General features: G+C 42.4%; 1 protein-coding gene across 2 annotated transcripts in view; it reads left to right on the forward strand.

The window, feature by feature from the left end:
* Window positions 1–14,302, forward strand: part of LOC149864300 (poly(rC)-binding protein 3-like) — an 895,303-nt gene that overhangs the window by 331,543 nt on the left and 549,458 nt on the right. For both annotated transcript variants that reach the window (XM_090049189.1, XM_090049191.1), the window contains exon 2: window positions 1,373–1,428. The gene's annotated coding sequence lies outside the window, so the exon portion shown is untranslated. The remainder of the gene's footprint in view (window positions 1–1,372; window positions 1,429–14,302) is intronic.

The following is a 14,302-nucleotide window of genomic DNA, read 5'->3' on the forward strand; positions in this document are numbered from 1 at the left end:
ACAGTGTGAAAATCAGAACCTGGGGAGTTTCCAGACAGATAAGCTGGAATTAATGTGGGATAAACAGAATTAAAAATGACTTGCTACATGGGTTTTGCTACAGTCCTCATTCTTACACCTTTCCTTAGCTAGCCTGGAAATGGGATTTTATTTGCCTCAGTTAAGAGGAATCAGTGTAACAGTACAGGGCAACAATTGCTTGTCCACTCCCTAATTTCATAAACACTGAATACAGAACACCCTACACTTTTCGGAGAAATGTAACTCTGTACAGTAGGATTGTTCCAAGGCACATAACCAAGAGGGCAAACATTAATCTTTTCACTACTATGACAGGAAATTGAAATGTAACTTGATCCTACTTTCAATAGCAATGTTAATGGTAGTGGTGGGCTTCATGCATATGCATGACAGGCATCTTTTTGCTTGCTATTTAGAAAATATATGGCTTGTTTTTCTGGGGTTGTTTGTTTGTTTGTTTCTTCTTTTACACAACTGCAGCAATTTTCAGCCAAACTACACCAATACAAAACTGATAAAATGCAGTGGAGAACCAGCCCTATGTTTTTATCCATTCCCATTCATAATTATAATTAAGTTCAAGTACTAACCATCCATGGGTTTTGGAGACATGGGTGAGATGGATCTAATAGAATAAGTCTCTTTATTTTCATCCTCCATTTTGCTTCCTCATCCTTCCTTTTGCTTTTTTGAGAGTAGGGTAAATGGCCTACTTACATTAAATGCTTTTTTGAGACTTATGAAATGGTCATAAGTGAAAGAAAGCAATGACAGAAAGAAGTGAAGACAAATAGCTAAGCACTACTGAAGGCTATTATTCACATTAAGATTAACTCTGCTTTTTTGTGGGTACCGGAATTCTGCAGTGTTAGTGGGGGCGATGGGATTGTAGTCAATTACCTACATTAAGTCAGCAAGTTCCATTTGTATGGACACTTCTACAAGAAATGATTGCTTACCGCACTTTCTTAACTTTTAGGAGTTATTTTCCAAGAGCATCCAACAAACTTAACTATACAAATGGGTCTTAGAAACTTGTCCATCTCCCTAGAGTCTTCTTAGGTCCTTGTATTGTGATCTTAATTCTGACAAAAGAAGTTCTTTATGAGTAAAAGTGCAAGATAAGCTCTATTGGTTTGTAGTTCTGTATCATTAAAGCATATTTTACTGTATTAAAGTACTTAGAGGTATGCATCTGTAATGGAGAACAGCACAAAGCTTTAAGGGGTTCAGTTCTCTGTGTCAGGCTTTTCTGAAGAAAAGCTTGCTGTTTTTTAATCTGTTCTAAGCTTTTATGAACTAAGATTCATGTTTTGTTAGAAGTGAAAACTAATTGTTTCATCTTCTACAGGTAGGCTTCCTTGCAAGTGAGAAGGAGTTGTAGTGCATGACGATCTGATGCCATAGGTAAGTTGATTTCAGTTCTGTTTTATTTTTATTACATTGTTGACCAGTACTGATTACACAGCAAATCATGCTTTCAGTTATACTGGTGCAGCTCTCAAATAAAGTTGTTTTGGATTTATATCTGGTGAAACTAAAAAAGAGAACTTGGAACATTTTTTTTTCAGAGTCACATAGCAAAAACACTAATTTTAATATAATTATTATTAAACTGTTCGGCCAGCTATTATAGACACCAAAGGATAGATGAAAAATGGTTTTAGTTTACCCTATTGTTGAAATAAATTAAAGCAAAAACTTTAGTTCATCTCAGTTACGTTCAGAAGAGCCACTATAGTTGACATGCAGTATGTGTACTCGCAAAGTAATAACAATTTCTTTGGATGTAGTAATGCTGCCAATGAGGTTAATTTTTTTACCTGCACTTTTTGTCCTTTATACTGTTTTCTACTTACCCTTTCAGTTTGTGCATCAGACAAGAAATATTGAAAATAATGTATCCAAGCATGCAGCCAGGAGAAAAATGAGAGGTGAAAGGCTGGATGGAACCTTATATTGTATTGTTGTTGAACTCTACAATCCAGGGCAGTTGTTTAATTCTTAGAATTTATAGTTACAGATTTCTTTATCCTCACGGCCATGGAACAGTGCCATAGTCCAGCTAGAATCTTACTTAACCTGAACATGTGTCACTTCTTCAGCTCTGGAGTAACAGACCAGAATAATTTGACAGGATTAAATTTGGTCACGGGATGCAATTCTAGAAATGGTTTGTGGTGGTGTCAGCCACTGTGAAAATAATTAGACGACAGGCCATGGTGGTCAGAAGCAGCCTGGTACTTTGAGTTCTTGAGAGATTCCTGCTATGTCACTCAAACAGATGAATTATGGGAGAAAACAATTTCATTTTGACAGAGTTTGTATGGCAAATAACATTGAGTGAACTTTGTGGTGAAAGTGTCTTAGAACATGGCCAGAAAAGAGAGGTGGAAAAGGTAAATAGCTTTTAGTTTGGCATCTTCGGAAGTCCAGGTTCAAGTCCTCTAGGAATTCTGATTTATAGCCTCCATTGTTTTGAGTTGAAGGGCTCTGAAGATTGTGGGGGGTTTTGTTGTTTTTTAGCTGTACAAAATATACATCCATGATCCAAATTACAGGTTTTTTATTGATAATACATGTAGGCGCATAGGAGGGGAAATATCATTGCTGTCTGTATAAATATTGCTGTCAGGACTAAACATCAGGATAAATCTCTGGAAATGCAGACTACCTATACACATGCTCAGAGGTGGGAAGAGGGGGTGGAGGTTCATTAGACCAGCTCCTGGAGAACTGCTCTAATTAAAATGGCTCATTGTCACATGTATTAACCCCTCGCCCATGCTTCAAAATAGCCATTCAACATTTTAACTAAAGCTCAGTCAATGAGGTTTTAGTTAGAGTGCCCCCAAAGCCATTTTGAAACATGGGGGAGCTTAATACATGTGACACTGAGGCATTGCTAGAGCATTCTAATTAGAACATGGAGCGGACTTGATTAACGTGAATGTGGAACAGACTCGATTAATTAGAACATGAACCAGCATGTGTATAGGCAGCTTCACTGACAGTACTTCCAAACATTCTTCTCATGAGTTTACATAGGCTTTGTCACATACTGGGTGCACCTACATGTGCAATTAATGCTAGTTGGCTTTCCTGCACAGTAAATTTACTGCACATTAAATTTACTAACTGCATATGCAGATAGTAAATTTGCTGCGCAGTAGATAAATTTGCTGCACAGTAAATGCCTGCATGTATAGACGACGATGCTTTACTACACAGTAGATTAATCTACTGCTCGGTCAAGTATCTTGTGTAAACAGACACAACCACTGACAACTCTAATTCCTTTGGTTCTGTGCAAGAAATTCAGTCAGGCTTTTTTTTTTATTTTTTTGCTTCTTTGCTTTTTCCTTACCTATTGATCTACATATAATCTAGGCAACAGATACATTTAAATCAGGGATAGCCAACCTGCAGCATGGGCAGCTTCTGCATATGGCACCTGGCAGATCGAGGAAGGAGCAAAAAGCAAAGTAGAAGATTGGGCAGTGAGAACAAGGAAGGAAGGAGGAAGCATAGCAGCAGATTGGGCAAAGGAAAGGGGATCAGAGTAGTGCTTAGGGAAGGTGAGGAGCTCATTTGTGGCACACCTGGGAAAAAAGTTGGCTTCCACTGGTTTAGATAATTTTTTTTAAATGTCTGTGTATTTTTGTTGCATCTAGACACTCATCACTTGATGCCTAATATAAATGTGTAAATCCCCGTAGGTATTAAATAAAATGGGTCAGACATGGCCGGAGGTATACCTCACGTAACCTCAGTGAGATTAGTTCAAGTGATTGAAATTCTGTGAATTTGTTTGGGTTGTATGCTGCTGGAAAAAATGAATAGCTTCTTGGATGAGAGAGAAACAAATAAATACATATAATCTTTCTATTTGTTTTTAAAAAATACTGACTTCAAATCCTTAGGACATTGTTTTCTTGTTAAACTTTTACCTTTTTCCATCAATACAATGTTCTTTCCCCTTCTCTTGTCTATACATGAAACATTTTGAGTTAAATTACACACAATGAGGGAGCGGAGCTAAGGAAGGAATAGACTGGTTAGACCAAACAGTTTCAGGCAATAAAGTACTGGATGAATATAATGCCTACCATACAGAGGGGGGAAGGGAAAAAGGAGACAACCTAGCAGAGAAGGAAGTGGAGGAGGAAAAATGCAGAAAAATGAAAATGTTTGAATATCATTGTATTCCCAGGGGAAAATCTCACTTATGAAAGGGAGATGTTCAGGATGATAGCACAAAAGGAAGGAGAAACAGTGGAAGGGTTTGTCACAGACCTGAAACTAAAAAGTCAGTCCTGTGAATATGGAACACTCACTGACTCTCTCATTAAAGACCAGATAGTCCTAGGATGTTACAATAAAAAAGTCTATGAGTGATTACTGAGAGAGAGGAACTTGACACTAGAAAAGGCAACACTTACATGCCAAGCTGCAGAACAAGCAGAAACACAAGTAAAAAGCCTAGAGAAAGGCATGCAATAAATGACTTTCAGTGCCATCACTAAACCATCAAAAGAAAAGCCCACCAAAATTAAGCTGGGACAGCATGTTCATGTGGGAAGTAAGAAGCTGTGTCAATGATGTAGCAACCACCTTGAATATCGAAAGTACTCAGCATTCGGGTAAAAATGTAGAAGCTGTAATAAACTGAACCGTTAGACTAAAATGTGCAGAGAAAGTGGTAATGTATATACAGTACAGAAACAGACTCAAGTGATGAGAAAGAGCTGTTCATAAGCATGGTTCAAGAAGACCCCCCAAAAATGGTTGATTAAAATGCAGACAAATTCTATTTATGTCACCTACAAGATAGATACTGGGGCACAAATTAAAACCATCAGAGAAACTGAAATAGATGCAAGGGACTCATAAAAGTGAGACAATATAAAGTGTCAATGAAAGACTATAATGAAAGGACCATTCCAGTGTTAGGAGAGTGCACCCTTACACTGAGGTTAAATGGTAAAACAAGAAAAGAAAAGTGATTGGTAATGCACTAGTAAAGCAAACAGTTTTGGGCTTGTACACATGTGAAATCTTATTAAAAGAACATATACCATAGAGGGGCTGCAAGATGGTACAAAATCAAATTTCCCAGTACTAATAGCATCACATGAAGAAGTATTCACAGGGTATGGGTGCCTCCCAGTGACATATAAACTACAATTAAGATAAGATGCAGAACCAGTTATATATGCCACACCAAAAGTCCCACATGCCTTAAAAAAAAAGACTAAAACATAGCAGAAAATGATATGAAGGGAAAAAATGAACCAGTAGATAGGGTCCATTCTATGGCAAATTGTAGAAAAAAAACAGAGGAAGGCTGCATATAAACTCAAAGGAGCTGCACAAAAGCATGAAAAGGACATTTTTCCTTCATCACAAGAGATATATTCAGAGATGGCAGGAGTCAAATTCTTCATAAAATTAGATGCATCAGCAGTATTTAGGTGGATCCCTTTGGTCAGTGAGAGGTCCAAGATCTGCATCTACATTTTCAACCCTATTTGAAGGATACTGCTTCCTTTGACTACCTTGCGGAATATGCTCAGCTTCAGAAGCATTTCTCACAATGAGCCAGATTCCAGAAGATCTATACTGATGCAAATGTGAAGGTCCATTTTGATGCCACCAAACTTCAAGAGTAAATGAGAAAAGTACTAGATATTTCAAGACCTAACAATCTTAAACTGAATAAGGTCAATTGTCAATTTCATCCAACAGAAATAACTTCTTATCTGGGTGAGCAACTGACCTCAAAGAGAATCTTACCTGATGACTCAAAGTTTCAGGTGATACTGAACTTGCTAAAACCTAATGATTAGAAAAACTTCAAAGACTCTTGGGAATGTTGAATTAATTCAGGAAGTTTATTCTTAACTATACATCTTGCCCAACCTAAGGTACTTTCTCCACAAGGGTACAGAATGGACCGGTATGCCACAGCATGAAAATGAGTTTAATATTCTAAAACACATTTGACATCAGCTCCAGTGCTATGATTCTTTGACCCATTAAAAGACATCAAACTCCTCACAGATCCCTCAAAAGATCGATTGGAAGCAGTACTAGACCATTGTCATGTTCTAGTACATTTGTTCTCCGTGATTGGTTGCCAGTCTCGCATCGAGGGCTGTGACAGCTACATAAAAATTATATGCACAAACTGAGAAAGAGACTCTTGGTCTGGATTATAGATGTACAAGATTCCAAGACTTACTATATGGTCAGAGATTTGCTACAGAAATGTAACACAAACCACTGATTGAAATATTTAAAAAATGATTTGGAGATGCACCACCAAGGACACCACAATTAATGTATTTACACAAATAGAAGGTGAACGTAAATATAAGATGACCCCCCCCTTAATTAGATTCTATATATGGAAAATGTATACTTTTATTATAATTTTCCAGTTATATAATCTAATTATTGGATACTTCACCTTGATTTTTTTTGTCCCCGTCCCACTGCTACAGCAGGGAAAATACATCTGGGAGGTCAGGTGGTCCTATGCTCACCCTGAGGACATGGAAGTGAGGAGCAAATTTGAAAACAATAACCTTGAAATTAAACATGGGTATAGCATTTTGCACATAGTACCCATGAATTTAATTAATCAGAAACCAATGCATGTTACCTTTTCTGAAACTGCTACAAGTTTTAGCACAGGTACTCCACAAACACACTTTTGAGCAACACTTTGAGACCTACTTGCGTAGTACAAACTATGTATCATATTGGTCAAAAGCCAAAGGCTCATAATTTATCACACAGTTCACTAGGCTAGACCCCACCAGAGTCAACAGCATTTTAAGCCCACAGATCATCATTGCTCAGTATGTATGTGTATCTACCACAAAGGATCCATGTGTTAATTAGTTTCCACTCGTGGCTGTAACCAGGTGTTCTTGTCATGAGTCCTAGGATGCTCCAAAAAATGTCATGCAGATGAGGTGCAGGGCAACCTGGTCTGGCTTTACCTCAGGAGGGCAGTGCCACACTCATCATATGGAACAGGCTGAGAGAGGGGCAACAGGGATTCTGGGTGAACTGCCTGGAGCCCTTTTTGTGATGTTTGCCAGGCATCTGAGGCTTATGAAAAAACAAGGATCATTGGAAATGGGAAAGAAAGGCACAGCTCAGCTGTGGGTGTGAAGAGGAAGTCAAAATGTATACAGTCTATTGGCTCACCATGACTTTAAATGAACCAGTGGTGATGGAGACTGCACTCAATGGGCACTGTATTACATTTTATTTAGAGGGGTTGTTCAAACCTATCCCTGCGGTAAACCTGGTAGGGGAAGCAGCGTGACCACGTAAGCCTGGCAGGGGAATTAGCCTGGCGGGGGAAGTAGCGTGACCATGTAGGGGGGTTCCCCAGGGCAGGTGGTTGTCTCTGATATGTCCTCCATTGGAGGTCTGTATTGAGCAGATTCTTTTTGGTGCTGGGTGGTGGAACCGGAGCTTGCTCCATCCACTGCATGCATTGACCTGGTATTACAGTGCTTCCAGGACTGGTGCAAAAAAAACAGGAAAAAAAAAAAAGGTTCCCACCAGTGGCACACCTCCTCAGCCACCTTTGGCTAAGATCAAGTATAGTGACTGGGCAGAAGCCTGGTATTCTGCCTGGACTGATACCAGAAGAGCTGGGGGGATAGTAACAGTTCACTGTGATGGAAAAGCAGGAGGAGTTCTTAGAGAATGGAACAGCATGGGGAGGAAGAAAGTGAGATTTCAGTAGGTGAAGTGGTACAGCTGGCAACAGAGGAGGGAAGAGAAGGAAAGATACGTGGAACAAGTAATTTTGAGATGAAGGACAAAGGGAATGAGGAGAGAATGATACAGGAGGAAGAAGGAGGAGTGAAGATGGAGCAGGAAAGAGAGGAAGAGAACCAAAAGTGGGAAAAGAGAGAAATCATGTGCTATGAAGTTTAGAAAGAAAAAGGAAGATGGAGAGAGAAGGAGAGGGGGACAGGTTAATGAAAAGCTCATCGGAGATCATGTGATCTAGATCTAATAGAGAGGGGAAAGGGGAACCTTTCTTAAATCTTAAAACAATAAAATAACTGGCAAAGTGTATGGGTGTCAAGCAGCAGCATAGGAGATTCATAATGTGGTAGAGATGCATGTGGGGGGGGTGGCAACTAGGGGCGGCCGTGAGCTCCCTAGCGCCGCCTACCGTCACGTTAGGGTGACGTAGCACCCTCAGAATCTCGCCCGCCACGACTTTGATGTTAAGATATATGATGTGGAGGCTGCCAGTTTCCCTAATGGACGGTCTTGTTAGTCGTCCCTATTCCCCGACGGGTATTTGATAAGCGTCCTGCCTTAAGGGCAATGCGTGCCTCCAAGCCTCCCCCTTAGCACGCCCCAAGCCTCGCAGCTATTCCGGGGGACGCTTGTATGGTCCCTCGCCCCTCGGGTGCCCTTGCTCTCACTCTCGGGCACCGGGCTCTTCGCCCACCTGGCGCCTCCTTGGGTCGGGCCCCAATCTCTGGCCCGTTCCCACGCCTTGGGCCTGTCCTGCTAGCAGCCAGCTACCTGCTGGCACCTCCTGGGTCGGCTCGCCAGCGCCGCTCACTACCGGCGCCCCCTGGGCCGGGTTCTAGCCGGCGCCTGGCTCACCGCCGGCTCGGCCTTCCGTTTGGAGCGCTCTCGCCGCCCTAGCCTCGGCGCCCTGGGCCGGCACGCTCTCGCCGCCCGGATCTCGGCTCTATCGTGGCCCTAGTCTCGGCGCCTCGCCTTAGCGCTATCGCCGTCCTGCTCTCGGCGCCCTTGGACCGGCGCTATCGCCGTCCTGCTCTCGGCGCCCTTGGACCGGCGCTATCGCCGTCCTGCTCTCGGCGCCCTTGGATGGCTAGTTAGGCTGCTCTTATCGCCCTGGCCTTAGCTCTATCGCCCCCTAGGCTCGATGCCCTTGGGCCGCTAGCCAGGCCTGGCTAAGTCGCCTTGCTTGGCCTTGCCCCGCTGGGGGCCTTGCCCCCTCTGGGCTGACTCCACGTGCCTCGCGCACTGTCTCTGCCCCGCCTTGGGCCTTGCCCTCCCGGGGCTGACTCTGCGTCTCTCGCGCTCTGTCTCTGCCCCGCTCCAGGGGCCTTGCCCTCTCAAGGCTGACTCTGCGCCTCGCGCTCTGTCGTTGCCCCGCTCCGGGGCTAAACACCGCCCTTATGGGCCGGGGTCTGTAACCCCGCACCCCGCGCCTCGCCGGCGCAATATGGTGCCCTATCTCACCGACAATAGTGCCCCTGGCACTATGCCCAACTGGCACTGGGAACCCCCAAGCTGTGGGGAAGCTCCCTTTGAGGCCTCCTCGCTCCCCTACAGCCTCCCCGGTCCTCCGGAAGTAAACTATAACTTAACACTCAAGCCATCTGGCTATAACATAAGCAAAGGCTCCACACGCCTAATAACTCCAAGCCCCACCAGGGCTCTCAATCCTACCTCCAGTTAGGGCGATCCTGTTCCCTGCATCATTGCAGCCGGTTAGCGCGATGAAGTAGTAGCCACTAACCCCGGCCGCTCAGCTCAGCCGCAGAGCTCCTGCTCCTGCGGCAGCCAGAAGGGAACTGTGTCTCAGGCTCTGGCCTAAGCTGGTTATAAAGGCCTGGCCCTGCCCCCTTCCGGTCATGTGACCGCCTGGTTGCCCTGGTAACCCGGCACCTGGGTTGCCTGGGTGATTGGCAGCCCTGCCAATCACCCTCACAATCACGGAGCCCTTCTGTGACTCCGTGACAATGCAAAATTTAAATGGATGAGCGTGACTTTGTGTATTGTATCTATAAATGTCACATGTGTGTCATTGAAGAAAAGGTGGGATAGATTATGCCAATATCAAGTGGGGTAACAGCAGGCATAATATGTTTACAGGAGTGTGGAATCCTATGGGGGAGGGGTTACTAGCGTTTTATAGAGAGATGGGGATGGGGAATATCGTGGTGAGTGGGATCAGATGCAAACAAAATGGTTGGAGTCACAATTTTGCTGAAAAGTGATGAAGTGGAAGTGCAGCAAGTGCAAGTGATTGTGGAAGGGAGACTGCAATGGATGGTGATGGAGTCTGAAAAGAAAGTGTTAGAGATTTTTAATATATATGCACCAGTAGAAAGACAGTGCTGTTTAAGAAATTAGAGATGTGTGAAGGCAGACGGGCAGCAAATTCTGGTGAGGGATTTCAGTTGCATTATTGAGAATGGGGATAGGAGAGGGGATAGAGAGGAAGGAGAGCTAGACAGCTTGTCAAAGGTACTGATTAATATAATAAAAGGAGGTTTAAAGAATGTATGGGCTGATGAGAAGGTGATTATAAGGATGGGATCAAGTGGGAGACCAGTGTCAAGGATTGATTTTTATATTAACATCATGTGGGCTAGGGATTGGAAAGAAGGGGATCTTGGATGTGACCTTAGTGACCACTGGATGCTAAGAATCGAAGTGAGCTTAGAAAAAAATGAAGGTAGGGGAAAAGGGATATGGAAGTTAGATGTTAAATTATTACAAAATGAGATGACCTGTCAAGAATATGTGGAACTGTAGAAATATTGGTTGCAGGGGGGTGAAGAAGTAGGTGGAACAACTGCAGCCAAGGAAGCAGGGTTTATTAAAGCAGGTGATAAGAGGAGTATCAGTGAAAGAAGAACTGGAAGATGTAAAATGACTGTCCATGTGTGATGTATCATATCTGTGCTGGCATCCCTCTGAGCACCAGACAGCCACAATTTGTAGTCACCCATTGCTTTTTGCCCACTACAACTTTGATGTCAGTTTGAGAAATAGGAAACTACACCTGATTTCTATGTGGCTGTGATCAGATCTCTATCGTGGATTTTTTGACAGGGTTCTCCTGTAGGGCTCCACATCTCCTACACCCTATTCCCTTGTTTCCAGTTAATAAGTTGAGCTATTATTCTTTAGGGTTTAGCTCCTAAAAGGCATGAAAAGGAAATAAATCAGACAAAATGTCTGTCCTCAGAAAGGGTTGTCATACTCCTCCTTCCAAAATACCCCTTCTAGCTCAAATTTAATTTACCATTTCAGATTTCCTCTCCAAGCCAGAGTTCAGTGCTCTCCAACTTGGACTATTCCTCAGCCCTCCTAGTCCACCTAATTAACACACTGGGTCACATCCTTAAAGTGGCTCACGCTGGATTGAAGACCAAAATGAAAACCTGCTTACAGTCCGCAGGCAGAGTCCAACAATACCTAGACCAGGGTCTTAGGTGAGGCTCTCCCCTATCCAGGACCTTGCCTTGCAGTCAATGTTTGCAGAAGAAAAAGAAAGGAACGCTACCTCTTTAAGAATACTCTCATTGCTCATACCTTATGGGCCCTTCAGCTGTGCCAGGCTGCTGCTTCCAGCTTCTTCCAGGCTCTCAGTCCTCTCATTGTCCTTCCAATTCATTATTTCACAACTAAACACTCCTAAAAGTCATTCTACTCTTTGCCACCTGTGGGCACACTGGGTAGCAGTACAGCTCTGCCTTACAGTTTCTTAATATAAAAATGAACTGTCATGGATTTCAGGAGCATTCATGGAGGGTACACAGGTTGTGATTCCTGCAGTGATAAGAGAACATTTTGGAACATCTGGAAAATACCAAATCAAAAAGCAGAGTCAGAGGTGTTGTCTTTTGACCACAGATGAATAGCAATATTGAAGACATGATGAGGGGGTATGGAACATGTCAGAAGTACAGGGATGTCCAGCAAAAAGAGCCAATGATACCCCATATGCAACTTCATATTCCATGGGATAAAGTAAGAATTGAGCTGTTCAGCTTGGGGAGACACGACCACCTGATTATAACGCACTGATTTTCCCAGAAGTGGTGATGGTTGAAGATAGAAGAGCAGCATCAGTCTTCAAGCATATTACATCTGTATTTGCATGCCATGGCATTCCGAGAACTGTAATTACTGTCAATAGACCACACTTCAAAAACAAGAAATTTCCTGACTTTGCTCAAGCGTATAATTTTTGTCACAAGACATGCACCCCCAAATACCCTCCAAGCATAGAATTGGCAGGACATGGAGTATACATTGTGAAGAACCTGCCTAAAAAAATCAAGGGAGGAAGGAGAAGATCCATACTTACCAGGACTCAACTACAAAGCTCACCACTGCAAATGTTGAAAGTCACGTATGAAACTTCTTTACAACACACGTGTAAAAACTCAACTACCAGCCTTGGGCCTAAAATAAAAGGTGACAGAGGAGCCTGCAATAGTTTGAAATACTAGAAAAGTACAATCAGATGCAGGCTTACAACAAAGGGGCAAGACCACTTCCACAGTTAAAAACAATGATTCACTACTAACTTAGTTTAACTGGCCAGTGTCCATCTTGTCAAGGGCTTTGGCACAGGCTACCTTTATAAATGTCATAAATCTATGTAGTGTTGTGATGTCATAAAGTTATGGCATTTTTAGAGCCATTTCAGATGAAGGCTTCTTGTCACTTCAGACCTGGGCAACTGTGATTTGCCACTAGAGGCCTGGTGAGCAGACGAATGGACAGCAGGCAGGACTCTATTCCTCCCCTGTGGTGGGAAAGGAGAGGAGAGAGGGTGGTATGTAGCTGGGAGGTAGAGAAACCAGCATGACATTTTTCCTCCCACCACAACCAGCAAGAGCACAGCCAGAACAGAGTGGGAGGGTTGAAGGGCAATTTACAAGTTGATCCAGAAAGTGACAAGGATACTGAAGAGTCAAATGTAGACAGGAACATAGACAACAAAGGGCTGTGATGTAGTAGAGCTGGAACATTGCTGAAATGGCCAGAGATTGACATTAGCTTGAATTTGTAGTTGTTCTAATTTTAAAGTTATTAGTGTAGTTAGAAGGAAACAATATGATCTACAGTAAGTCCTCCTGGGTATATAAAGGGTCTAGGTAGTACAACCTCCTAGAAGGTGGTGTGGTGAGGTCAGCAGACACCTCTGGGTGGCAGACCAGGAGCAGGCAGCAGCAGTCTAGTTCCCCCTGTACTGTAAATAGTTGTACATACATTTCTGTAAATAATAAAGAGTTGTTTCCAAATACAATACTAGCTTTTGCTTGTGTTTTGATTTGACTGCAGAAAAATAATACAGCAATTCTTCCAGTGTAGAGATCTCATAAAGACCCATAAGTTGGAATGCTTTTGACATCGTCAATTCCTATTTGAAATCTCTGGGTTTATCTTGTGAATCGTGTGTCGGAGTTTGTACACCTTGCAGTGCCAGTATTGTATGGCACCCCACAACACCCTTAAAAGCATTCTTGTGCACCCTGGTTGAGAATAACTAGTTGATACAGTGACGGAACATAATCCAAATGGTTTTTTAAAGAGCACTAAAATGTTTTCAACTGACCATGATGATGCCATTTCCAGTGATGATTAACATCTTTTCCAAGGCAGAATGCAGGAACCAGAATGCCATACATGTAAAAGAAAAAAAATTCCAGTCAAAAGGTCAAAGGTTTGCCCAAGCCTTGAAGTTCTGTCAGGTTAATTGGTTACGACACTCCTGTTTCTGTAGCCTCACCTTCAGCTGCCTCTGATTCCCCAACCTGAATGACCAGCTACAAATTTATTGCCGGGTCAGCTTGAGGGTATCTTTGGCACAAGTCCAGGGTTAAGCTCAAACTGGTATGTCTAGAACCATAGTGTGATACCTTCATCATTGTGCCCAGAACCACCATAAAACGTCAGTACTACTTTGTTCCAATTAAATATATGTATAAGTTAAATATATATCAAAATATATACATATACATTTACGTTTTTGAAGCAAAATAATATATAGTTCAAGAAGATCATTCTTACTCCTGTGGTTGCCTAGGGTTCTGATTCATGGCATGTAAACCATAGTGAATTGATCTTACTCCATATGGTAAAGTTACCCCAGTGGAGTGAGGAATAATTTATGCTGTAGCAGTCATGTTGTAGACCTGCATCCTTTCATTAGAAACATGTGTTTAAAAGAAGTTGCCCTAGGGTGTGTTCTATAGAACCTCATTTTTCTTTAGCATTTTCAAAACACTAATGGAATTTTTACCGTAATTAGCAATGAGTTAGCCTAAATAACTAGTGAACAGTTGACTATATTTAGAAAGGGCAGGGTTTTATTTTTAATTTGTTTTTTTATCAGCTTTATTTTTTTTCTTTTATTGCTGTGATGTTTGTTTTAAATTGAATTTCACAGTTGCTAATCACTAATGTTGCTCCTGCAATTCAGGTGCCACATCCTGAGTGCTGCTACTCATGGAGC

This window comes from Crocodylus siamensis, chromosome 5 (genome assembly GCF_052110815.1).
Source record: "Crocodylus siamensis isolate JL-2025a chromosome 5, ASM5211081v1, whole genome shotgun sequence".
NCBI classification, from domain to species: Eukaryota; Metazoa; Chordata; order Crocodylia; family Crocodylidae; genus Crocodylus; species Crocodylus siamensis.